Source organism: Pristis pectinata, chromosome 6 (genome assembly GCF_009764475.1).
Source record: "Pristis pectinata isolate sPriPec2 chromosome 6, sPriPec2.1.pri, whole genome shotgun sequence".
In the NCBI taxonomy this organism is placed as follows: Eukaryota; Metazoa; Chordata; class Chondrichthyes; order Rhinopristiformes; family Pristidae; genus Pristis; species Pristis pectinata.
This window is the reverse complement of record NC_067410.1, coordinates 104,023,290-104,047,922: the sequence shown is the minus strand read 5'-3', so window position 1 is coordinate 104,047,922 and position 24,633 is coordinate 104,023,290. Positions and strand designations below refer to the sequence as shown.

At 44.8% G+C, this 24,633-nt stretch overlaps 1 long non-coding RNA gene across 2 annotated transcripts; it reads left to right on the top strand.

Moving 5' to 3' along the window:
• The first annotated feature begins 251 nt into the window (after positions 1–251).
• LOC127571772 (uncharacterized) lies at positions 252–24,397 on the top strand. Of its 2 annotated transcripts, none has more exons than XR_007956510.1 (4): positions 252–285; positions 606–798; positions 4,430–4,508; positions 24,287–24,397. It is a non-coding gene; the product is annotated as an uncharacterized LOC127571772 (long non-coding RNA). The 2 variants fall into 2 exon arrangements; XR_007956511.1 differs by lacking the exon at positions 24,287–24,397 and adding an exon at positions 10,040–10,312.
• The last annotated feature ends 236 nt before the right edge of the window (positions 24,398–24,633 follow it).

The following is a 24,633-nucleotide window of genomic DNA, read 5'->3' as shown; positions in this document are numbered from 1 at the left end:
GACATCTCCAAATGATGGTCAAACACAAGACTCTGGAGTTAACATGCTTGAATCGAGCCACGTTTTGTCTAGATTATTTCTGATTGAATTCTAGCTGCTTTGAGCTCATTCTTTTGCTTGCTCTGCAAACAGTAGGGTTGGCAGGCCACATACTACCCTGTTGGCTGGTACTTCAGATGAGGCAATGCATCCAGCAAAACACCACTTAAACTTTGCCTTGCACAGCCTTGATTAGCCTTTGCAACCAGAAAGAAAGGCTGCCATTAATACAGCACCTTTCATGAGGTGTGGACATCCCAGAGTGCTTTACAGGCAATTAAGTACTTCAGGAACACAGTCATCATTATAATGTAGAATGAACATTAGTCTAAACGTTCAGGGGTATTACAGTCTTAATTAGCTGATAATGTTAAGTGGCGGGGAAGCCAGAGGTATTTTGTAAAATAACACCACAGTTAAACATTTCCCATGCTTCTGTCAGCTGTGGCTTGGTGGTGGCAATCTTGTGTCTGAGTCAGATTTTTCCATGTTCATAGTGGTGGGGAATGTATTGAATTGCCAACACTTAATACTTGCATTTATGTAGTGCTTTTCTTTCCGTAAAGCATATTGAGGTGCTTCACAGGGACAAGAGCAAACCAGGTTTGACACAAAGGAGACACAAGAGACTGCAGATGCTGGAATCTGGAGCAACAAACTATCTGCTGGAGGAACTCAGCGGGTCGAGCAGCATCCGTGGGAGGAAAGGAATTGTCGACATTTCGGGTTGAACCCTGTATCAGGACTGAGAATGGAGAGGTGAGATGGCCAATATAAAGGGAAGGGGAGTGGTGAGGTGCTTGGATGACCGAGGAGGGGTGTAAGATGACAGCCAGGTATTGTCAAGTAGGGGAGGTGAGCGGGGCTGGAGTTAAGAACATAGAACAGTACAGCACAGAACAGGCCCTTCAGCCCACAATGTTGTGCCAATGTGGCTATTCCCTCCTACCTACAGAATGCCCACATCCCTCTATTTTCCTCTCATTCATGTGCTCATCCAAGCCCCTCTTAAAAGCCACCAATGAATCTGCCTGCACCACCCTATCAGGCAACGCATTCCAGGCATCCATGACTCTCTCAGTAAAAACATACCCCTCACGTCTGTTCTGAACCTACCCCCTCTCACCTTAAATGCATGCCCGCTGGTATTGGATCTCTCAATAATGGGAAAAAGATATTGCTTGTCCACCCTATCTATGCCCCTCATAATTTTATACACTTCCAACAGATCACCCCTCAGCCTCTGCCACTTCAGAGAAAAGAGCCCAAGTTTGTCCAGCCCCTCCTGATAGCACATGCCCTCTAATCCAGGCAGCATCCTAGTAAACCTCCTCTGCACCCTCTCTAAAGCCTCGACATCCTTCCTGTCGTGAAGTGACCAGAATTGCACGCAGTACTCTAAATGCAGCCTAACCAGAGTTCTATAGAGATGCATCATAACTGCTTGACTCCTATACTCAATACCTCGATTAATAAACGCAAGCATTCCATAAAAGTTGGAAGGTGAATGATAGATGGAGGCAGACAGAGAGAGAAGAAAAGGGGAAAAAAACAGATGGAGCAAGGTGGGGGGGGGGGGGGGAGGGTAAAGATAGGAGAGAGCTGCTGGAGGGAGATGAGCAGGAGCACAGAGCACTACCAGAGCTGCACCTGATAAGTAAGGTAGGGGAGAATGGGAACTGTTAGGGGAGAGGTGTATGGCAGTTGGAACCAGATTGGGGGGAGGGGTGGGGGCGAGGAACAAAGCAACCTTGAATAGGGTCAATGGCCAAAAGTTAGCTCGTAAAGATATAAGAACAAAGAGGCAAGTGGCAAAGGGGGGGCTGGTGGGTGTTAGGGACAGAATTCCTGATTTTGGGCTTTGGCAACTGATGGCATGATCATCAGTGGTAAATTGGTAAATTGGTTTGTTATTGTCACATGTACCGAGGTACGGTGAAAAATTTGTCTTGCATACTGTTCATGCAGTTCGATTCATTACATAGTGCATTGAGGTAGTACAAGGTAAAACGACAACAGAATTCAGAATAAAGTGTTACAGGTACAGAGAAAGTACAGTGCAGGTAGACAACAAGATACAAGGTCATACGAGGTAGATTGTGAGGTCAAGAGTCCATCTTATCGTACTAGGGAACCATTCAATAGTCTTATAGTAGCAAGACAGAAGCTGTCCTTGAGCCTGGTGATACGTGCTTTCAGGCTTTTGTATCTTCTGCCTGATGTGAGGGGGTAGAAGAGGTTTACCAGGATGTTGTCTGGATTAAAGGGCATGTGCTATAAGAAGAGGTTGGACAAACTTGGGTAGTTTTCTCTGGAGTGACTGAGGCTGAGGGCAGACTTGATAGAAGTTTATAAGATTATGAGAGACATATATAGGGTAGACAGCTGGTTGCCTTTTCCGGCAGTCAAAATATCTAATACTAGAGGGCATGAGGAGGAAAGTTTAAAGGAGATGTGTGGGGTAAGTTTTTTACACAGAGCAGTGGGTGCCTGGAATGTGCTGCCAGGGGTGGTGGTGGAGGCAGATACGATAAAGGCGTTTGAAAAGCTCTTAGATAAGCACACAAATGTGCAGAGAATGGAGGGATATGGACATTGTGTAGGCAGAAGGGATTAGTTTAGTTAGGCATTTAATTACTGGTTTAATTAGTTCGGCACAGCATCATGGGCCGAAAGGCCTGTTCCTGTGCTGTACTGTGCTACGTTCTATGTTAGAAGGGTAGAATCGGAGGAGGCCAGAGACCTTAGAGAGTTGGAGAACAGAGATCTCAGAGAGGTTACAGTTGAGACCATGAACGGTTTCCATAACCAGGAGAAGAATTTTAAAATCAAGGTGCTGTGTATCAGGAGCCAACATAGGTCAAGAGATAGGACTGACGGGGCTCAGAGTGAGCATGGATAAAAGTAGCAGTGTCTTTGACACTTTGGTGTTATTGAAGCATGGAAGAAGGGAGTGACAAGTGGCAGATAAGTGTTGGGATAATCAAATCTAGAGGTAACAAAGCTATAGATAAGCTATGCCACTGCAAGAGATTATGGATCAAACTCCATCTTGAGCCATTGCTGGTGCAGTCCCTGCCCAACCTATCATGCTGGAGTTTTGTCAGTCTCACATATTAATCTGGTCCCTCCTGACAAAGTTAAATGACCTTCCCCTCAACCATTCCCTGTCGCAGAAGTATTCCTTGTTTCAGGGACTTTTCTTGCAACCTCTCTCTTCATTTGTTCTGTGGTAATTTTGAATTAATTAGTTCCTTCTTCAGTCAGAGGAGGTAGTCCTCTCCTTTGCACCTGAAAAGAAAGAAGTAGGATTAGAAGTCAGCAAAATGTCCCGAAGTTTGTTCTGTTGTGAGTGAGAAAACAGATTTGATGGGTCTCAAAAGCGAGGGCTCTGAACACAGTCTGGCAGTAAATGATTTTATTTACAAAAGACGAGCGTGGGAAAATGATAACGGGAATAACACACACGCGCACAGTTTATAGCGAGTGTGGAAAAATCGCACCGGGGATAAAATACACACACACCTACACAACGAACGAGTACATACAATCAAGGGAAAAACAGTACGATACCTGCCACCCCTTGACTCAGTGCAGGCACAGCTCTGTGCTACTAGGGACACTAACTAAAATGCTCCCAACCCTTTAACAGTGCACACCTCACCAACGATTTCTCCAGCGCCGTTCCACAGTACTCGGCCTGGATTGAAGCAGAGTGGTCCCTCGAAGATGGCAAAAGAGAGCGAGCCGAGCACACGTGGCATCCTTTATAGTGCTGGAGGGCTGGGGGGGTCCAGCCCAGGTAATTTACAGGGGGCCAATGGCTCGCTGCCAGCAAGGACTAATCGATTACAAAGGTCAATGGCCCAAGGCCAAGTACAAAGGCACTTAAAGGGGCCAATAGTCAGGTGTGCGCTGATGGGTGGGGCGGGGCCAAACCTTGATTGGCAGTGGTGTGTCTTCCAACCAGGTAGTGGGCAGTGCTGTCACGTGACAGCCACGACCCTCCACAATACAGTCACTTATAAAGATTATGGCCAATCAGATTGTTGGCCTTAACTCCACTTTCCCCAAAACCCTGATTCCCCTACAGTGTAAAAATCTAAAACATCTCAATGTTGAAATACTTAATTATTCCACCGCTACATCACTCGGGGGTAGAGAATTGCAAAGATTCGCCACCTTTTGAGAGAAGAAATTTCTCGTCATCTCCATCTTCAACGGGGTTGTCCTCTCAATACATCCACCCTACTCAATGAATGCCAGTCTGATCAATATATCATAATGTGCATTGCTCTCAGTTGCTGGGGCTACAGTGCCGATCAGCCATTGTCAATATTGAACAGCAGTCCAAAGGTTTTAAGACCTTGACCGATTTTTAAACCTGCAGCTCGTTGAAGAATGTGTATTCTACGCAGAAGCTGGAGTTTGTTAATGGAGTTGTCACTCACCAGGGAATACAGGAAGAGGTAACAAACCAACAAGCCAGCCGAGCACCTTCGCTCCGTCCGTCGCAACAGCCAGGGCCTCCCGCGGCCACCCACTTCAATTCCACATCTCGCTCCCATACTGACATGTCTATCCACGGCCTCCTCTACTGCCATGTTGAGGCCAGGTGCAGGTTTCAGGAACAACACCTCATATTCCGTCTTGGGAATCTCCAACCTGACGGCCTCAACATCGATTTCTCCAACTTCTGGTAAACCCCAACCCTTCTCTTCCTTCCCCCCTCCCAACTCCTTTGTCTTCCCTTATTCCTGTGGCTCCCTTCCCCAGCCTTGATGACCTGCCCATCTCCTCTCCTCCCCTCCCCCATCCTTTATTCCATGGTCCACTGCCCTCTCCTACCGGATTCCTTCTTCTTCAGCCCTTTGCCTCTTCTACCGATCACCTCTCAGCTTATTACATTTCCCTCCCTTTCCCCCACCCACCTACCTTCCCCCTCTCACCTGGACTCACCTATCACCTGGACTCACCTGTCCCCTGCCTGTGTGTGCTCCTCCCCCTCCCCCCACCTTCTTATTCTGGCTTCTGCCTTCTTCCTTTCCAGTCCTGATGAAGGGTCTCAGCTGAAATGTCGACTGCTTATTTCCCTCCATAGATGCTGCCTGACCTGCTGAGTTCCTCCAGCACTATTTGTGTATTGCTCCAGATTCCAGCATCTGCAGAATTTTTTGTGTCTGAGCAATTTTTCGTGTCTTTGTGACTTACAAAGCAAGATGTGAGGAAACATTGAGCTGGAAGGCAATGATGGCTCATTGACAGATCATCAGACAGCCTTCTTTATTTCAATGTATATTTACCTCTTGCAACCACTGAATGAATGCCTTGTTGGCAATTTGTTGGAAACTGCACCTCCAGGGGATCAGAGCAGGTGGTGACAGCAATGCAGAGACTGGAATTAATGCCAGCTGGATTCCCCTGACTGATTATTGATGGACTTTGTTCTTGATAACATGTGAAATATATAGAGGATCAAGCGAAACAAAGGACTGCAGATGCTGGAATGTAGGGCAAAAAACACGACGATGCTGGAGGAACTCAGCAGGCCAGGCAGCATCCGTGGAGAAAAGCAGGCGGTCAACGCTTCGGGTCAGGACCCTTCTTCAGGACTGAAGACGGGAAAAGGGGAAAACATATAGGGGGGAAAAGCAGAGCAATGATAGGTGGACAAAAGAGGGGAGGTGGGGTGGGCACAGGGTGGTGATAGGTAGATGCAGGTAAGAGATAGTGATAGGCAGGTGTGGGGGAGGAGGGGAGAGCAGATCCACCGGGGGATGGGTCAAAGATACGGAGAGAGAGGGGAAAAAAGGTAGAAAAAAAAAGGCTAGGAAAGGGAAGAAGAGAAGAAGCGTGGTGGGGGCGGGGGGGGGGGGGGGGGGGGGGGCTGGGGGGGGGGGGTTGGGGGGTGGTTGGGCTTCCCCTTGTCCTACCTTCAGTCCTGAAGAAGGATCCTGACCCGAAACGTTGACCGCCTGCTTTTCTCCACGGATGCTGCCTGGCCTGCTGTTCCTCCAGCATCATCGTGTTTTTCATCTAGATTCCAGTATCTGCAGTCCTTGGTTTCTCCATGCTTTTAAGGTTAGAGTGGGGTAAGTTTAAAGGCGACGTGAGGGGCAAGTTTTTTTACACAGAGAGTGGTGGGTGTCTGGAATGGGTTACCAGGGGTGGTGGTGGAAGCAGGCAGCTTGGTGGATTATAAGAGGCTTTTAGGTAGACTCATGAATATGAAGGGAATGGAGGGATGTGGATGATACACAGGAGGAGGACATTTAGTATAAATTGGCATCAAGATCGGCATAACATTGTGGGCCGAATGGCCTGTCCAGTGCTGTACTGTTCTATGTCCTATGGATCTGCTTGGAAGACCCAGTGGCCAGGAAGTTTGGAGTCAATGTCGGTGCGAAGAGAGCAGTTCAGGCATGGCAGAGTGTCTTCCTGTCATATATCCCAGTGATGATAGCCTTGGAAAACCTAAGCCTGAGAATGCAGAGGCCCAGCTAGGATGTGGTTATAGAGCCATAGAGAGATACAGCACGGAAACAGGCCCTTCAGCCCAACAGGTCTGCACCAACCGTCACCCACCCATTTACACTGATCCCAGTTTTTACTCTCCCCACATTCTACCACTCACCTACACTCTGGGGGCGATTTACAGTGGCCAATGAACCTACCAAGTTGCATGTCGTTGGGATGTGGGACAATCCGAAGCACCCAGGGGAAACACATGGTCACAGGGAGAACGTGCAATCTCCACGCATTCAGCACATGAGGTCAGGATTGAACCCGGCTCTCTGGTGCTGTGAGGCAGCGGCTCTACAAACTGTGCCACTGTGCCACCCTTGGCATCTCTGAAGACTCTCAGAGAATTGGCTTCTTGTAGATGTCCCTGCCCTCAGATCCACAACCCACCCTGAGCATGCCCGAGCTCCAGTAACGAAGTGCAGTTACTGGCATCACGAATGAGCCGCCCTTCTAATGAGTATCTCAGCAGCTAAATGCTACAGAAAACACTCCCTGTTAGCTTAAGCACAACCTGTGGAATTTGGAACATATCTGAGCAGCCAGCAGAGAGTTCTGAGCCTTTTGTCAGATCTCCCAAGGTCAGCTGAATGTCCCTTCAAGTAGCACAGTAAACAATACTCGTGCAATGTGGTCCTGATTTGGATGAGTGGTGTGGTGTGTAGCAATGTTGGTCTAGGTGGAAATGACTATCTGGGGAAACATCAGACACAATGATGACAACTAAGACCAAAAGTACCGGGAGCACTTTCACAACTGGCATAATTTCACCCAGAAATGACTGCGAACGTAATCCACTCTAGGTAAAACCAATTTCTGAGCAATGCAGTGCTTAAAAAATGGAGCACCTGGAGGAGACCCTCAATATCACAAAGAGAACATGCCAACTCTAGACAGAAATCACCCAAGGACAGGATTGAACCTGAATTTCTGACACTGTGAAGCAGCTCTACTAACCCTACCCAATCCAATCTATACGCTTCATTCTTATAATGCATGCATTTAGGGTGAGAGGGGGTAGGTTCAGAACAGACATGAGGGGTACGCTTTTTACTGAGAGAGTGGTGGATGCCTGGAATGCGTTGCCTGATAGGGTGATGGAGGCAAATTCATTGGGGGCTTGGATGGGCACATGAATGAGAGGAAAATGGAGGGATACGGGCATTCTGTAGGTAGGAGGGAATGTCGGCACAACATTGTGGGCCGAAGGGCCTGTTCTGCGCTGTAATGTTCTATGTCCTATGTTCATAGGCCCAATCTGCTTGTACTTTCCTCAGACCGTAACTCCTCTATACCCCTTTCAATGACTTTCAGCACTGACACATCCCACTGGGAACAACAAGCACCTGGATTGTCGTGTTTGACATATCCCCATTAAAAATGGTGCCACTCATATGAGGAGGCTAGAATGGAGGAAGCAAAGAGGAAAAGAGAGTCTCGAAAATCAATGACGTCTGATTCCACAGCATTCCTGCACCTCTGTCACCTGTGTGAAAGGGACTTTCGTAGAACATAGAACAAAACACCACAGGAACAGGCCTTTTGGCCCATGATGCTGTGCCGAACTAATTAAACGAGTAACTAAATGCCTAACTAAACTAATCCCTTCTGCCTACACAATAGAACATAGTGGTCTCATCAGTCACCTCTGTACACTTCGCAACACTAGAGATTAGATGTCATGGTCTCAGTCGAGAATGAATGGCAAACAACGACAGCCCCTCTATACCTGGAATCAAGGTAGTGAACCTTCTTGACACAGTCTCTTAATTTTAAGCTTTTATTAACTCATTTTCTTCCCTTCTCTGTAGTGCTTTACCATTTGGTGGTAGAAGAAGAGTCACCTTTAACATATCATCTGTTTTATTGTGGCTGGTTTTTGCTGGTGTAAAGAGTGTGTCTGCTGGTGAATGGAGTCACAAGAAAAAAAGGAAAAGCTATTTCAGGAAAGCAGAAGTGTGATTGTCTAGAAGTAACAAGACCATCAGCTTCAATAGGAAGAGTTTTCTTATGTATGTGAGACTTACTATTTTTACATTTCTCCTCCAGAGGTTTTTCAGGCAATGCCCAAAGGAAGGGTTAAGAGAATGGCCTGTGGTGACCATGGCCATCTGTCAGGGCTTCCACATTGCCAACCAGCACTAGGAAGTTTGTGACAGGGTTCTCGGCTCTCAGCCTTCTGGCCAGTCACCTGATCTTTGCCTGTGGTTTCCTCATGTTAACGCAGTGGAAACTGAAATCTCTCAGTCTAAGCGGTCAGTGTGCAGAGCACCACCTCCCTTCAACTACCATTGCTGCCTTCTGTATTTCCCGGGACTACAGAGAATATTATGTACTGACCTTGGTAACTAGGGGACACAAGAGACTGCAAATGCTGGAATCTGGAACAAAAAGCAAACTGCTGGAGGAACTCAGCGGGTCAGGCAGCATCTGTGGAGGTAGAGAAATGGCTGATGTTTTTGGCCCTGAGATGGTCCTGATGCAGGGTCCCAACTAGAAACATCAATGATTTCTTTGCCTCCACAGATGGTGCTTGACTAACTGATTTCCTCTTGTAGTTTGCTTTTCTATAATGCGGGGTGGCGGGTGCGTGGTTTGCTGGAATACAAGGGAACAGAAACTATATTATAGCTACGCAAAGCCCTGGTTAGACCACACCTGGAGTTCTGGGGACCACACCATGGAAGTGTAGATTCACCAGATTGATCCTGGACACCAAGGATTAATTTACAAGAACAGACTGCCGCTAATTAGTATTCCCAGGAATTTAGAAGGCCATGGAGAGAACTGACTGAAGCTTTTGAGATATTAAGTGATTATGATGCTGTGGAATGAGAGAGGTTATTTCTGCTGGTTGGGGACTCTGGGACCACAGAACAGAGTATGAACATACTTGGTAGAAGTTTGGAACTTTCAGCTCTGGCCTGAAAATGAGACCAGATCTAATCCAAGCCTGAATGATTTTGATTAACCAAAAGTGTTATAGGATAAGGGGCAGAGGCACAGATCACCCATGTTTTCACCAAATGATGCAATGGGTCAAAGGCTTATATGACGTCCAAGTTCCTGTATTCCAGATTTCCTTATAACATATAAAGAGGCTACTCGGCCCATCAAGTCTAAACTGGCTCTGAGGAAAATCCCACCAATGCCATTCCCCAACTTATTACCCTGTAACTCATTCTCTCTCACACGCACAACAACTTTGCTGATTTACTTACCATTCAGTCCACTGAAAGCAATTTACAGCAGCCGATTAGCCTAGCAGCCAGCATAAGTTTGGAAAGTGGAACTAGGACATTGAAATCCACCTACAGGGCTGTCAAAAGGCACTAACGTGGGTGACTGTAAGGACAATTAACATGGTTTTTACAGCATGGGGACAGGCCCTTCAGCCCATCTTTTCCTGGCTGATCATCATAGAATCACCCATTTGCCCGAATCCTACTTTATTATCCGCATTTCCAACTCCCACCAGGTTCAAGTACTTGCTTATACACTGGGGGCAGTTTACAGTGGCTAGCTGAACTACCAACCAGCACGTCTTTGGAATGTGGGAGGAAACCAAAGCACCCAGGGGAAACAGGAAGAACACTCAAACTCCACACAGACAACAGCAGAGATCAGGATCGAAGCTAGATCGCTGGAGTTGTAAAGCGGCAGCACTACCTGCTGAACACTTTGCAGCCCCTATCTGCCACTGTCGTTCTGCATCTTTCAAACTTTTACTTTAAACATGCATTGAATAAAACCGCAGTTGAACTTGACATAAAATAGCAGCGTCATGACTTTACACTGGAGGTCACAATGTACTATTGGAAATCCATTGTCCCAGCTTCAGTGCCCAAGGGCCCAGACAAATCCCATTGTCCAATTCAAACTACTTGCTCACTGGAACTGACAGAGAACGAATCATTTTGCTTGGAGCTGGATTCAGGTAGATGTTGAAGGGCTCTCCTGCCAAACAGAATGATGTGAAGAGGAGGAAATCATCTGTGCATTTACTGTGATACTCTGTTAAGTACAGGGCAGGCATGGTAGTGTAGCAGTTAGTATAATGCTATTACAGCGCCAGTGACCCGGGTTCAATTCCGGCCATTGTCTGTAAGGAGTTTGTACATTCTCCCCGTTTCTGTGTGGGTTTCCTCCAGGTGCTCTGGTTTCCTCCTACATTCCATAGACGTACGAGTTAGGAAGTTGTGGGCATGCTATGTTGGCACCGGAAGTGTGGCGACACTTGCGGGCTGCCCCCAGAGCACTCTACGCAAAAGATGCATTTCACTGTGTCTTTCGATGTACCTGTGACTAATAAAGATATCTTATCTTATCTTATGCAGCATGCTTAGGACTTTCTCTTGCTAGACTGAGAGATTTTCCAGACTATTTGGTATTATTTCAATTAATACTCCAACACTCATTTAATTAATTTATTTTTGAAAATGTTATGGCAACCGGGGCTTTAGAATGTTAAAGGAAGGGTGAGGACTGGGGTCCTGAGGTGGTAGAGGGAGCTCGGCAACTGGGACCCTGTTTTGTGTGAGAGGAAACAGGGGAATCAGCACCCAATGAGCCAGTTACCAAACCATCAGGACGTCTGAACAATCAGACAGTGGATTGTCGGTTTACTGTGTGTGGTACCTCAGGCAGAACCTTCAACCAGTGAAGTACTTTTAATGTTTCATGAACTAAAAGATGTGGCAGCCAAGATCCCACAGGGAAAGATCCCATAGACCTCAGTGTGATCTTGTCTAGATAATCTATATTGTGATGTTAGTGAAGGAATAAGTGTTGGACAGGGTAAGGCAGGGTTCTCCCCTGCCTTTTTTTTAAATAGTGTGATGGACTCTTTCCACTTGAGGAGGTAGATAGTGCTCAGTATATCATTTCCAACCATACAGTAATGCACTGGTGCAAGGTTAAATTAAACTTAAAACAAGAGATACTGGAAACTTCCACTGCAGCCTTAATGGTTGCCATGCCTCACTGCCTCGGTAAAGCAGCCAACATAATCAAAGACCCCATCTACCCCGGACATTCTCTCTTCTCCCCCAAGCCATCGGGCTGTAGATACAAAAGCCTGAAAGCACGTACCACCAGGCTCAAGGACGGCTTCTATCCTGCTGTTAAAAGACTATTGAACAGTGCCCTAGTACGATAAAATGGACTCTTGACCTCCCAATCTACCTTGTTATGACCTTGCCCCTTATTGCCTGCCTGCACTGCACTTTCTCTGTAACTGTAACACTTTATCCTGCATTCTGTTATTGTTTTCCCTTGTAATACCTCAATGCACTGTTGTAATGAAATGATCCGTATAGATAACAGTTTTTCACTGTACCTCAGTACATGTGACAATAATAAACCAATTCCAGTTCCAATTCCAATTAATGTTTGAAGCTGATGGCTTCTGTATTTAACAGTATTATTCTGTCCATAGGCATTATCAGACCAGCCATATGTCTCCAGCTATTTTTATTTGTATTTCAGATTCCTGGCATCCACTGTATTTTCATGGTTTTTTTTAAGGATTAAATTAAGCTACTGGGATTGTGTCACTTACAGCTCCAAGGGCCACAAAATGTAAAACACTTGTCAGAACCCAAAAGGAGCAAAATCCCCGCTTAACATGATGTGCATAATGAGAGCATCATCACCGTCCACTCTGTAATATATAGCATGTCTTAGACTTGCCAAGGGGATAATACTTTCTTAAGCACTGTCTTCTTCAAAAGCAGTACCAAATAAAAAAATAGGTCTGATTGAATGACATCTTGGATATTTCAAAGAAGTGATGCCATGTGCTGTAGATTTAGTTAAGCCAACCCCTTCCTTAGCACAAAATATTTTGTAGGCATCGCCAATGTTAAGACGGAGACACAAGAGACTGCAGACGCTGGAATCTGGAGCAACACACAATCTGCTGGAGGAACTCAGCAGGTTGAGCAGCATCTGTGGAACAAAAGGAATTGCTGACATTTCGTGTTGAAACTCTGCATCAGGACTGATGCAGGGTTTTAACTAGAGACGTCAACAATTCCTTTCCCCCCTCACAGAAGCTGCTTTACCCACTGAGACCCTCCAGCAGATTGTTCGATTGCCAATGTTAACTCAGTCGGCATCTCCAACCTCAGAGATGACGGGTACCATCACAGACTGTACAAATCCCACTAACTTTTACCTCTCGATAAACAGTGACTGGCATGAGGTTTGCAGGGTAATTGGAGTCTGTGTAACATCTGACGTGACAGCTTGCTGCCCACATTGGATCAGGTTTGGAAGGGGTTGTGTTCCCGACAGGGTGTTGAGCTTCTGGGGTGAACTCTGAAAGCATTCAACCACCAAACCCTGCCTGCTTCAGCATGTAATTGATGGATGTGAATATTGCTGACAAGACCTGTCTTTATAGTTGATCCTTAATTGGCCCCTGCTCTGGATGGCTTCCTAGGCCATTTTGGCAGGCCATTAATCACATTGCTGCAGTTACATGTAGGTGAGACCAGTTAAGGGGAGTAGATTTCCTTCTGTAAAGGAGACCAGTACATATGGAAAACTTACAGCACAGCAGGAGGCCTTTTGCTCCGTTCTGTTCATGCTGCTCAAAAAGAGCTTTTCAGACTAATCCCACTGCAAGTTCAAGTTTATTGTCATAGGCAAACATACCCAGGGTATAAATGCCATGAAAATTAGCTCTTTGCAGTAGCAGCACAGTACGTTACAAACATGACAAACATGCTAACATAAATTATACCAACTTACATGACAAATTAAACATAACAACTTTAGTGCAAGTTGAGAGAGAGAGAAAAAGAAATGTAGCTTAAGATAGTGTTGGGGTTCTTCAGGTCACTTGAAGAACCTGATGGCAGAGGGGAGAAGCTGTTGTTGAACCTTGAGGTGTGGGTCTTTAGGCTCCTGTACCTCCTGGCTTACAGCAGCATCAAGAAGAAGGCACAGCCTGGATGGTGGGGTCTCTGATGGTTGATGTCGCCTTCCTGAGACATTGCCTCTTGTAGATGTCCACGATGGTGGGGAGAGCTGTACCCATGATGTAACTGGCCGAGTCCACCATTCTCAGTAGCCTCTTGTGTTCCAGTAGCTTCCATACCAGGCCGTGATGCAATCAGTCAGAACGTACATCTGCAGAAGCTTTTGATGACATGCCGAATCTCCTTAAACTTCTAAGAAAGTAGAGATGCTGGCGTGCCTTCTTCACAGTTGCATCTACGTGTTGGACCCAGGATAGATCCTCTGAGATGTTGACACCCAGAAACTTGAAGCTGTTCGTCCTTTCCACCGCTGACCCCTCAATGAGGACTGGTGGGTATTTGCCTGACTTCCAGCGTTTGGTCCCAAGCCCTGCAGACCCCATCCCCTTCAAGAACATCCAAGAACTCACAGAATCATACAGCACAGAAATGGATCCCTCCATGACGACTGTGATGCCTATCCATGTTAATCTTATTTGCCTACATTAAGCACATATCCATCTACGCCCTTCCTATCTGAGTACCTGTCCAAATGCTTTTTAAATCTCGTAATTGAATCTGCCTCTACCTCCTCCTCTACTCATTCCGGATAACCAACATCCTCTGTGTGAAAAACTTACCCCTCAGATCTCCTTTAAATTCCTCCCCTCTCACTTTAAAGCTGTGCCCTCTAGTTCTAGACATAGAACCATAGAACCATAGAACAATAGAACACTACAGCACAGAAAACAGGCCATTCGGCCCTTCTAGTCTGTGCCGAAATGGTATTCCGCTAGTCCCATTTACCTGCACCCAGTCCATAACCCTCCAGACCTCTCCCATCCATGTATCCGTCCAATTTATTCTTAAAACTCAAGAGTGAGCCTGCATTTACCACATCAGATGGCAGCCCGTTCCATACTCCCACCACTCTTTGAGTGAAGAAGTTCCCCCTAATGTTCCCCCTAAACTTTTCCCCTTTCACCCTAAAGCCATCTCATCTGTCATGGGGAAAAGATTCTGACTACCTACCCAATCTATGCTGCTCATAATTTTGTAAACCTCTAAAAGGTCATCCCTCAGCCTCCTACCTTCCAGCGGGAAACATTTCTGCCTCTACCACTCTTTTGGGCAGTGAGTTCCAGACTCCAGCATTCTCTGGATGCAAACAATTTTCCTCATCTCCCGTCTAATCTTTCTATCAATTACCTTAAATCTATGTCCCTAGATTTTGTTAGCCATTGGAGAATGGACTGCCACAAATATGATGTATGTCATATTGATCTGTGGACAATAATTATTGCTTAAATGCTGGCTCCCCTTTATGGACTGTTTCACATGACCAGCTGCAGTGTCCCAACTAAATTGGGTGCAGAAAGTTCAAGAAAGAGACTTCTTAAGTGAAATTGACTGAAAGGATGACTGCTGACTCTGATCTGTCTCATAAAAGCCATTTACAGCATCTTAGAGAGTGAATAAGGGAAATACTAAGACATGCTGTCATAAATAGACTTTGAACTCACATCTCCAACCCTCCAGATCAAGAGTATATTAACATAACATCTTGCTGGCATATTCCTGGGCTGTGTGATGTCTGGAGAGTAATGTGTCATAGATAGGTGCAACAAGGATAATCTAGCATACTTCACAATGGATTACAGATGGGGTGTCACCACACAATAAGGTGCAGAAGGGGAGGGAGGTACCACAAACCCAGGACATCCCAGTGCAGCATCACACACAGGTCACAGGGAGCAAAAGACAAGAGACTTGGAAGATCGTATCCATGGATGAGAATCGCATGTGGTATAGCAGATCCAAGGAGTGAGACTAAAATACACGACTCGTAAAATAATCTGGGCAGATACATTATGAATAAACCCTCATGTGAACTCAATAGAATAATCAGATTTGAAATAATTCAAAGTATATTTCACAAAACAAAACTCACCATTATTTTCCATTCAATAAGATCCGTTATCTTGGAGTGTGCATTGGATATCCAAAAGATTCAGCTCAGGACGTTATATCGACTTTGCCTTTCTCCATGTACTGTAGCATTGACTTATTTCCCAAAGTAATATCAGATACAAGTCCGTCAAAGAGGTTAGAGAGGTGAGACAAATAAAGTTACCCATGCCATTGGGTTTCCAGGCAAGAAGCTTGTCTAAAGAATGGAGAGAATACAAGGAGCAACCTGCACGACCAGATGAAAGGAAAAATGTTACTCCATCTACTTGGCACAAGGGGTACTAGACCATAAACCCTCAGATGAGACCCCGGGGAATGCATTGGAAGCATGAGGCATTATAGAAAGACTATAACCTGCCTAGAGATGAAACAGTTGACCTTGACAGCACAGTAGTGTAGTGGTTAGCATAACACTATTACAGAGCCAGCAACCGGGGTTCAATTCCGGCCGCTGTCTTCAAGGAGTTTGTATGTTCTCCCCGCGTCTGCGTGGGTTTCCTCCAGGTGCTCCGGTTTCCTCCTACGTTCCAAAGATGTACGGGTTAGGAAGGTGTGGGCATGCTATATTGGCACTGGAAGTGTGGAGACACTTGCGGGCTGCCCCCAGAACATTCTTTGCAAAAGATGTATTTCACTGTGTGTTTCAATGTAGGTGTGACTATTAAAGATATCTTATCTAACTTGTCTTGTGCATGGAATCCAGTGCAGGGAGATTCCTTTGATAGTTTTTTAATTAAATCTAAGATTGTTGGCAGATCATTTCAACTTTGCATATTTGAAGAACTTGCTCATCAGAGATTGATTACTTATCAAATTCAGGTGTCCAGTCGAAGGCAACAATTACGTTCCCTTGGAATTCCTTTAGAGTCTTATAGGCATTAAGGTACAGAAGGAAGCAATTCAGCCCATCGAGTTCATGCCAGCCTGACATACAGCAATGCATTTAATCCCATTCTCCCCCTCTACTCCACAGCCCTACAAGTTTATACTTCTCAAGTACCTACCTAATTTCCTTTTGAAATCATTGATCATATCTAGTTCCACCACTTAAGTAAGCAGCATGTTTCAGGTCACTGCCTCGCATTGCATAATAGAGCCCTTCCTCACATTTCCCCTTCAACTCCTTAAATCTGGGCACCTGAATGAACCTTGTACCATTAATTACTAATTCCTCTTTGTTTAACTGTGTGCAGTTTTGGTGCCCTTCTCTAAGGAAGGATATAGTAACACTGGAGGCTGTCCAAAGGAGATTCACCAGGTTCATTTCTGGGATCAAGAGGGGGTAAACAGGTTGGGTCTGTATTCTTTGGAGTTAGGAAGAATAAGGGGTAACTTTATTGTAACATATTAGATCCTAAAAGGGGGCACGATTGGGTAGATGTTGAGATGTTTTCACTGCTGGGAAAATCTGGATAAGATGACATAGTTTCAAGGGGCCAGTCATTCAAAGATAACATAAGATATCTTTATTAGTCACATGTACATCGAAACACACAGTGAAATGCATCCTTTTGCGTAGAGTGTTCTGGGGGCGGCCCACAAGTGTCGCCACACTTCCGGCGCCAACATAGCATGCTCACAACTTCCTAATCCGTGTTTCTTTAGAATGTGGGAGGAAACCGGAGCACCCGGAGGAAACCCATGCAGACACGGGGAGAACATACAAACTCCTTACAGACAGTGGCTGGAATTGAACCCGGGTCACTGGCACTGTAATAGCATTATGCTGACCGCTACACTACCGTGCCTGCCCATTACACTACCGTGCCAAGGCATTCTATGTACAAGGTACATAGAAGTGCCTTCTTGTAGAGGGTAGTGAGCCTCTGGAATTCTCTACCTTTGAGCGTTGTGGAGGCCAGATCATTATAAATATTTAAAGTGGGTTAGATAAAGGGATTTGACACAGAGGAGGAGTCGATGCCGTGGCAGGTAGACCAGTTATGATCCTGTTGAATGATGTGGCCTGCTCCTGAACCTGCTGTTCTTGTGCTCTTAGCTAAATCTGTCATAATCTTGTACCTATCTAGCAATATATTTCTTAAGGATGGGACTTGGATCATGGAAGGTACAGCAGAGAGCAAGTCATTAGCCCAACATCCCTGCTTTGGCTCTTTCAGGGAACCTTTCAATTAGTCTGAAGTTTCTTCCAGATACTCTGTGAATTTTCCCTTTCCTGTATTTATAAAGTTTCCTCTTGAAAGTTGCTGCTGAACCTGCTTCCATCATCCTGTTAGAGCAACTTGGCATGTAAAAGAGAAGTCCTTAGCTCCTGTTTGGATCCTTCCCATTTTCCTTATATATAAATTGGGCTCAAAGATATGTAGGCTAACATGTCTATTAAGTATTGAGCTAAACAGTGGCAGAACTGTAGAGAAGGGAGGTTGGTGTAATACCATCAAGAGGTGAACAGCAGGAAAGCAAATTGCAGGATGAGTTGCAGTATTGAACGGCACTCCATGTAAAGAGCAGGGATTGGCTTCCAATATGTTTATTGGAAATATTGGGAATTTGAGTATCTGATGCATTGCACCTTTCAGCCAATCAAACTTCTGGGTGCAAAATTGTTCACAGGAAATTTGTAAGTTTCTATACACTCTTTTGATGGGCGCCTAGCTGTAGTCAAAGTGGATAAATCACTTGGGATGAATTCTAGGTTGCTGAGGGGGATAAGAGAAGAAATTATAGTATCGAAAGGCACTCCGTGCAAATAACAGGGATGGGCTTCCGATAGGTTTGTTGGAAATGTTGGGAATTTGAATACCTGATGCACTGAGAGAAATAAGAGAGGAAACTACAGAAGCCCTGGCCATAAACTTCCAAACATCTATAGAGTAAGGGCAACTGTTTAAAGGCTGGAAAATTGGATATGTCACACCCTCAATCAAAAGAGGGAGTAGAGGTAAACTTACTGACTCCTGACTGGTGGTGGGGAAAGTTCTAGAAACAATAATCATGGACAGAATTAGCAGATACTTGGACAAATGTGGATCAATTAGAGAAAGCCAGAATGGATCATTAAAGGCAAATTGTGTTGGACTTACATGATGGAGTACTTTTGATGAATTTGCGATGAGGATCTTTGAGGGAAATGCGGCAAATGTGCTTAATATAGACTTTAATTTAAATTTTTAATTTTAAATTTTATTTACAGCATGGTAACAGGCCCTTCCGGCCCAATGAGTCCGCGCCGCCCATTTTAAACCTAAATTAACCTACCCGTACGTCTTTGCAATGTGGGAGGAAACCGGAGCACCCGGAGGAAACCCACGCAGACACGGGAGAACGTACAAACCCCTTACAGACAGCGACGGGAATCGAACCCCAATTGCTGGCGTTGTAATAGCGTCGCGCTAACCGCTGCGCTACCGTGCCGCCCAAAGGGTATTTGATGAAGTTCCACATAATAGGTTTGTTATCAAGATTGAAGACCATGGAATAAAAGAGGACACCAGGGAAAATTGGCTAAGGATCAGTACAAGTCCAGTAATTTAACCACAACACCACCACTGCTCCATAATGAACTTTGATGAGGATCGTAATGGACTTCAGGCGGATATGGAAAGGCTGATCGTTAGGAAGCAAATGAAGTTTAACGTTGAGAGACGTGAAGTGTCGGAATTTAGTAGGAAGAATGAGAAGAGCCAAAATAAACTGGGGGGAGCGCGGTTTAAGAAAGTGAACGGGGTCCTGGGCTTTCTAAACAGCGGCACTGAATACCAGAACAAGGAAGCCATCTTTATAAAGCACCTGTGTGGCCACAGCTGGAGTTTTGTGTGCAGTCTGAGCAGGTCACTATGGGAAGGCTTTGGAGAGGGTGCAGGAGAGATTAATGAAAAAATTCCATGGTTAGGGGGCTTTAGTTTTGTACATAGAATAAATAACATAGGGCTGTTATCCTTGAAATAGTGGCGGCTGCAAAGAAATCTGATAGTGGTACTTAAAATATAACAATTACTCGTAGATTCTGGTGAGGACAAGACACAACATGAGGCTGGAGCCAGGAAAGCTCTTTCTATAAGTACAATTAACCTGGCCCACCTCCTGCTTCAGAAGCCCAGGGAATTTCAGGCATGAATATAGAGAGCAAAAGCCTTCTCTACCAGGACTGAAGAGGAGTATTTCCAGGCAAAGCAATAAAACAAAAATAAGCAAGTGAAGATAGAACAAAGGACTGCAGGTGTTGGAATCGAGATGAAAAACACGATAATGCTGGAGGAACTCAGCAGGCCAGGCAGCATCAAGGTCAACTCTGTTTCTATCCCCATGGATGCTGCCTGGCCTGCTGAGTTCCTCCAAAAATAAGCAAGTAATACTCGGCAGGTCAGGCAACATCCATGGGGAAAGAAACAGAGTTAACTTTTCAGAGAGATGACCTGACTTAGAATGGATAAGCAAAACAATGCCCAAGGTCAACATGTTTATTAAAGAGGCACTGTAGCAAGAATAGGAAATGGAATCATGAAAAGTCCGGCACACATCAAGTGAGTGGAAAGAGAAGCACTGTTGTCATTAGCAACAATGTCAACATACAGTGAACATAGAATGAAGGTACCGGCAAAATACAGACTGCCCCTGTTGTGGCAATGACAGAGACCTGGTTGAGAGAGGGACAGGACTGGCTGCTTAATGTTCCAGGATTTTAGAAACATAGAAAACATAGAAACATAGAAAACTTACAGCACAATTCAGGCCCTTCGGCCCACAAAGCTGTGCCGAACATGTCCCTACCTTAGAAATTACTAGGCTTACCCATAGCCCTCTATTTTTCTCAGCTCCATGTACCTATCTAACAGTCTCTTAAAAGACCCTATCGTATCCGCTTCCACCACCGTTTCCGGCAGCCCATTCCACACACTCACCACTCTCTGAGTAAAAAACTTACCCCGGACATCTCCTTTATACCTACTCCCCAGCACCTTAAACCTATGTCCTCTTGTGGCCACTATTTCAGCCCTGGGGAAAGGCCTCTGACTATCTACCCGAACAATGCCTCTCATCATCTTATACACCTCTATCAGGTCCCCTCTCATCCTCCGTCGCTCTAAGGAGAAAAGATTTTGATGTTTTAAAAAAGATAGGGAGGGAGGTAAGAGAGGGGGAGGGGTTGCATTAGTTGTCAGGGACAATATCACAGCTGCACTCAGAGGGGAAGAAATGGAGGGATCATCGACTGAATCTATATTGGTTAGAACTCAAAAATAAGAAAGGTGCCATAACTCTGATGGGTTGAGATGAAAGATCCCAAGTAGCCATAGGGACAGATATGCAGGCAGATTATGGAAAGGCACAAAAACAACAAGGTTATCATTGTGGGTGACTTCAACATAGACTGGGAACTCCTCAGTGCAAAAGGTTTAGATGGGGCAGAATTTGTTAGGTGTGTCCAGTAAGGTTTCTTGAAGCAGTATGTGGATGGTCCAACTAGAGGAAAGGCTATACCGGATCTTGTACTGGGGAATAAACCTGGCCAGGTGACTAACCTTTCAGTGGGTGAACTCTTGGGAAACAGTGATCCCAACTTCTTAAGCTTTAAGGTAGCTATTATTGAGGATGAGGGAGGATCTTGCAAGAAAGTATTATATTGGGGGAGGGCAAATTACGAGGGCATCAGACAGGAGCTAGGGAGAGTTAATTGGGAAGAGATGTTTCCAGCCAAATCCGCATCTGACATGCGGAGGTTGTTTAAAGACCAGCTGCACAGAGTCCAGGACCGGTTTGTTCCAGTAAGAGGGAAGGACAAGGATGGCAAGGTATGGGAACCTTGGATACAAGGGAGGTCCTTAATTTAGTCAAGAAGAAGAAGGAAGCATATGCAAGGCTTAGGAAGCTGGAATCAATTAGGGCGCATAAAGACTATAAAGGAGCCAAAAGCAAACTCAAGAAGGGATTTAGGAGAGCTAGAAGGGGCCATGAAAAGTCCTTGGTGAGGAGGATTAAAGAGAATCCCAAGGCATTCTACACATGCACCAAGAGCAAGAGGATAACTAGGGAGAGGGTAGGACCAATCAAGGATAAAGGAGGGAACTTGTGCTTAGAGGCATAGGATGTAGGTGAGATCCTAAATGAGTACTTTGTGTCAGTATTTACCAAGGAGAAGGATGTAGAGGACAGCGAGATCAGATCGAGCCAGATCATGCTAAGATGCTAAGATTAGGAAAGAGGTAGTGTTAGGTCTCTTGAAAAACATTAGGGTGGATAAGTCGCCAGGGCCTGATGGGATATACCCCAGGTTACTAAAAGTGGCTGCACAGGTTGGTAGGGTGGTAAAGAAGGTGTACGGCATGCTTGCCTTCATTAGTCGAGGCACTGAGTTCAAGATCCAGGAAGTTATTTACAGCTTTATAAAACTCTGGTTAGGCCACATTTAGAGGATTGCATTCATTTCTGGTCACCTCATTATAGGAAGGATGTGGAGGCTTTGGAGAGGGTGCAGCGGAGGTTTACCAGGATGCTGCCTGGATTGGAGGGCATGTGCTGTGAGGAGAGGTTGGACAAGCTGGGGCTGTTTTCTCTATTGTGGTGGAAGCAGAGGAGAGATTTGATAGAAGTTTATAAAATTATGCGAGGCATAGATAGAGTAGACGCCAGTATCTTTTTCCCAGGATTGAAATGTCTAGTACTAAAGGGCATGTATTTAAGGTGAGAGGGGGAAAGTACAAGGGAGATGTGCGAGGTAGGTTTTTTACACGGAGAGTGTGGAGGCCTGGAATGCACTTCCCTGTCGGCTGAAGTGCTTTGATCTGTTGAAATATTATTTTTAAAAACTAATATTTCAAGTGCATGTTACATTAATTTGAATATACATTCTAAAACCAGTTTAGATGACTTTAGATTCCTGTAGCTTAGTGAAAAAAAATAGTGGGGTAAAAATCATTGGTCCAATTTATCAAATAGCACCATTTTATGCTGAAGTATAAGTGTGTAGCTCAATCAAAAGTATACATGGCAGAATAGAAGATATGGTTTCTAAGAAATAATTTGAAGATATTATTTACTCTAATTCTGCTGCTGGCCATTAAACTGAGTTCTCAGGTACTGAATGTTAGAATTAGGTGATTTATTTTAAGGAAATCTTTTGAAAGGGATCTGTGGATCAAATTATCAAATCCAAATGATCAATCACCTGGAGTATTGTGTACAGGTTTGGTCACCCTGTTATAGGAAAGACATCATTAAGCTGGAAAGAGCGCAAAGAAGATTTATGAGAATGTTCCCAGGATTCAAGGGCCTGAGTTATAGGGAGAGGTTGGACAGGCTAGGACTTTATTCCTTGGAGCGTAGGAGACTGAGCAGTGACATTATAGAAGTGTATAAAATCATGAGGGACAGGATGAATGTACACAGTCTTTTTCCCAGGGAAAGGGACTCTAAAATTAGAGAGCATAGGTTAAAGGTGAGAGGGCAAAGATGTAAAGGGAGCTGAGGGGCTACTTCTTCATACAGAGGGTGGTGCATCTATGGAATGAGCTACCAGAGGAAGTGTTTGAGCTAGTTACAATAACAGCATTTAAAAGACACTTGGACTGTTAAAAAGTACATGGATAGGAAAGGTTCAGAGGGATATGGGCCAAACACAGGCAAATGAGACTAGCTTAGACATGCATCTTGGTTGGCATGGACGAGTTGGGCAGAGGGGCTTGTTTCCGTGATGTATGACTCTATGACTCTATGAAATGACACAAGAAATTGTTCATCTATTGACACCTCTTTGAGCTCTCCAATTTTCCAGATCCTCTGCTCTTGTTCCATGGCCAGGATTTTCCCCTCCCCCTCAACTATTCATGCAACTCTCTTTTGGAAGTTACTTTCAGTCACTGCATTTTGGATAATAACAATTCTTTGCAGATCAGATTTCTTTCTTTTGCATAGAGTGTTCTGGGGGCAGCCCGCAAGTGTCCCACGCTTCTGGCGCCAACATAGCATGCCCACAACTTCCTAACACGTACATCTTTGGAACATGGGAGGAAACCGGAGCACCTGGAGGAAACCCACACAGACACGGGGAGAATGTACAAACTCCTTACAGACAGCAGCCGGAATTGAACCCGGGTCGCTGGTGCTGTAATAGTGTTACGCTAACCACTACACTACCATGCTGGTAGGCTTACCATGCATATAATAATTTCTCCCATCCCCTTACTGGTTCCATTGCCTACCACCTTAAACTGTGCCCTGTTGGTGGAAAATTCATAAATTTACAGAAAAATGTTATCAATCTTGCTCAGTTTTTCCAGGGAGTTAAAGCAGAGGTCAAATTTGTTCATATGCTAGCAGTAAAATTAGTCTACAATTAATCAATAATTGTAGGGTTAATTTCATCTGTTAGCGCACTACTTATTTTAACAGGTGTTTTAAAAAGAGCACAAAGGGATTTCATGTAAGCTGCCTACCAGAAGAGGAAACTAGACTCCCAGATGTACTTTCCCTGTATGTTAGTGCAGTTCAGGAAGTGCATTCTGATTATTAAATTCTTCAAAAGGCTTAGGGAGAACTCTAACTCAGGGTATGCAGTTGCAAGATGAGCACACATAAGGGCTCATCAATGACAGGGAGAGAAAAGGGAACTTCAAGTTCTCTGTTGACAATATTTCTTGAACAAAATGAGAAGTATATACTGCACTCTTATTCTGGAAATTTGTGGACCATTGCTAGAAAAAAATTAAGAGATGAAATCCCAATCAATTCTCAAAAGTACTTCAGGGAAATAAACTAGTGATCTCTACACAGAATGGCCTACTTGTGACTCCAATCATACAGCACATAATTGATGTGTCTCTCTGTTGCAGAAGCAATTGATGCATTATCACTTCACCATCTCTGCGACTTGCAGAAGTTCAAGGAGAAAGTTCATCCCCACCTTCTCAAGCAAACAATAACTGAAATAAAAAGCTTTTAATAGCGATGGTGGCCACAAAACTACTCATCTGGTTCATTAATATCTTTCAAGCAAGGAAGTTTGCATCTTTTTAAAACTGTGAGAGACCTAGAAAAAACAAATAGAAGAGACCTATTTTCCTAAAGAGTGAGGTCAAAAACCAGGTGGGCATAGATTTAAAGTTATTGATAGAAGAAGAAAAATTATTTCACTCAGAGGATGGTGTGGGTCTGGAATTCACAGTCTGAGTGGGTGATA